Here is a 2,934-nt window from a genome sequence, read left to right as displayed (position 1 = left end):
TGAAGTATAATGACGCTTCAGGTGAGGTGACATTGAGACCTCCAGAGAAAGCACAAGCTCACCAGCAAAGCTGGTCCACGTGTGGTGTCAGCAGGAATGACAGCTTGGGCTCCCAGAAGGTCCATTCCCAAGGGCAGATGTGACAGCTGTTTGACAGCCGGGCAAACATGTCCCCTCAGCACACACTGTTGTCCTTCTGCTGCCTCTGCATTGGGTGACATGGAAATGCGGCAGAGGGGAGCTTGGGAAGAGTCAGGGGACAGGGACTGCAGGGCCACCGTCACCAGTCCCCGGGACTTGATCGGCACTGCAGATCATTTGCACAGAGAAGACTCAGCACTTCCGTTACTCCTGGAAGCCCTGTTTCCCTGACGACCTTGCTTTAGTTCTTAAAACTGGCATCTGCTTAGGTTTGAAAACACATTGAGGGGAATTTGGCTGCAAAAGTCAAGTCTCAAGAGGGAACCTTCCCTGTCTCATGAGCCAAACTGAACACAGGGCACAGTCACATAAGTATAGTTCCCGACATGACCTGGGATGGAAATCTGGAGGGAGAGTCCAAAGAGTTCTCTTGGCACCTGCCCAGAGCCTGCTCAGTCTTGGGGGGATCCATGCAGGAGAAGCCCCCCACTGGGGTCATAGGGCCAAGGCTGCAAGTCCTGGAGGGGGTTAAGAAGCCAGCTCAGCCTATGCAGCAAAAGTTGAGGTGACAAACATTTCCTAAGAACCTGACAAGTGCAGGGCTCTGACCTCCATGCTGGGGACGAAGATGAATGAAGACCACATAAGCGCTGGCTCCAGAAACCGACAAACTGCAGGGAGAGGAGACATGCAGGCTGGAACCAGTAAGCAGGTGGGAAAGGTCTCTGAGTGGCTGAGCAGCCTGGTCACTGGGTCCTTGAGGAGCTGAGTGGGGCAGGTCCAGAAGGGACGGCGGGGGCTCATGGAGGTGGGAGAATGAGGTGAGCAAAGGCAGAGGGTGTGAGAGTGGGATGTGCAGGGCCCATGTGGGATCTAGAGTATAGGCTTACAGATGGGAAGCGGGGAGAAAAGTTCAGACACCTAAGATCAGATCAGAAATGCACGGTCAAGGGGCACCTGGGTGGTTCAGTCGGTTGAGCATCTGACTTCAGCTCAGTTCACGATCTCATGTTTCATGGGTTTGAGCCCTGTGTCGGGCTCTGTTCTGACAGCTCAGGCCTGGAGGCTGCTTCGGATTCTGTGTGCTCTCTGTCTCAAAAATAAATAGTAAACATTAATTTTTTTTTTAACAAAATGCAAGGTCTAGAACAACAAGTTGAGGAGTCTGGATATTAAACCCATGAGTAGTGGGCACTGAAGATTTTTGAGCAAGGGACAGTGTTGGAGTAGAAAGCAGTGGCTAAGGACCAAATATCTGGAAATGGTATCCGCACAACGCATTCCAGGTTGGAAGAAACTAGTGGGTCAGAAGCTACTGTAAGTGGTTTAGAATCCAGATGCTAAGAGCCTGGGTTAGAGTATGTATGGGAATTGGAGGATTCTAGAATGGACATTGGAAATGTTAGAAAGATTGCTTTTGGGAATTGGTAGCTCATTTACTATGGGAGGGAGAGAGAGAGAGACAAAGTGTTAAGACTTGAATGACTGAGTGGCACCAATGTCAGAAACAGGGAACGCTAGCCACACGTCCACACACCTGTCACGTGGCCGGGGGTTGGGTAACAAATGAATGCTGGAGTCCCTGCCCCGAAGAAGCCCACACTCTTCTCTCATCCTTAGCTCTCAGAGAAGGTCCTGAGAGCCATCAAAGATATATCATGGAGGGAGTGATCGAGAGCAGGGTAAAGAGGAAAGAAGCCACTGCCCGCCTGTCATAGGGTCTTTGCCCATGTTCTCAGAAATCCTAAAACCGCCAAAAGAGCTTTGGGAAAATAAGCCACAGACATGACTTCTCAGGCAGGGGTTCTGAGCTCTACGGCATGTGAGATTTCCCCCTGGGAAGTCGAGACAGGGTGCCAGGCAGACAGGTAGATGGAAGGGTGGAAGACAACCCTGGTGGGAGAAAAGGTCCATCCCTTGTCTAGAGATCCTCCTGTGCCCCAGGTTCTAGGACACTGAGCAAGGACAAGGACCCCTGTCAGGAAGTCAGGCAGAGAAGGGATTTGGGTGCAGAAGTGAGGATTCTGATTTTGGCTATACTGAGTTTGACACAATGGCCAGGGCTTAGATAGACAGGTAGATCTGAGCTTTGGTGAGAGGTCAGGGCTCAAGTTCAAGCCTTGAGGTTTTCTTCAGTCTAATAAAGCAAATATTTTTTGTTGTCGTTGGGGGAAAAAAGAGGGCGTAAGGTGACCTGCAGGGCACCAGGGATCAGAGAAGGTGTTTACAGACAGGGCAAATGCACAGAGGGCAATGGGGAAAATTGCTTTTACTTAGCCTGTTTAGAGAATCATCTGGGCCACCACTAGGAGAATGGGTAAGTAAATTATGGTGTATTCACAAAATGAAAACCGCAGAGCAATTACAAAATAATGAACAATTGCTACTCACACAACGGTATGCATGAGTTACACAGACATAATTTTGAGCAAAAGAAATAAGAAAATACCTATAGGATTCCATCTATAAATCAAGTTCAAAGACAGGCAAAATAACCTGTGCGGATAAAGATCAGAATAGTGGTAACCTGGGAGCAGGCTAGGTATGGATGGGACAAAGGTGCTGGAGATGTTCTAGAATAATGTCAGTGATGTATACAGATATAAAAATTCATCGAATTGTACATAACCATACGCTTTATGCCTCAATTTTTGAAGTCATTAAAAAATGAACAGGAGGCGGGCGCCTGGGTGGCTCAGTCGGTTCCGACTTCGGCTCAGGTCATGATCTCGTGGTTTGTGGGTTTGAGCCCCGCATCAGGCTCTGTACTGACAGCTCAGAGCCTGGAGCCTA

Source organism: Panthera uncia, chromosome F1, assembly GCF_023721935.1.
Source record: "Panthera uncia isolate 11264 chromosome F1, Puncia_PCG_1.0, whole genome shotgun sequence".
Classification (NCBI taxonomy): Eukaryota; Metazoa; Chordata; class Mammalia; order Carnivora; family Felidae; genus Panthera; species Panthera uncia.
The sequence above is the reverse complement of the archived record's forward strand: the minus strand, read 5'-3'. Positions refer to the sequence as shown.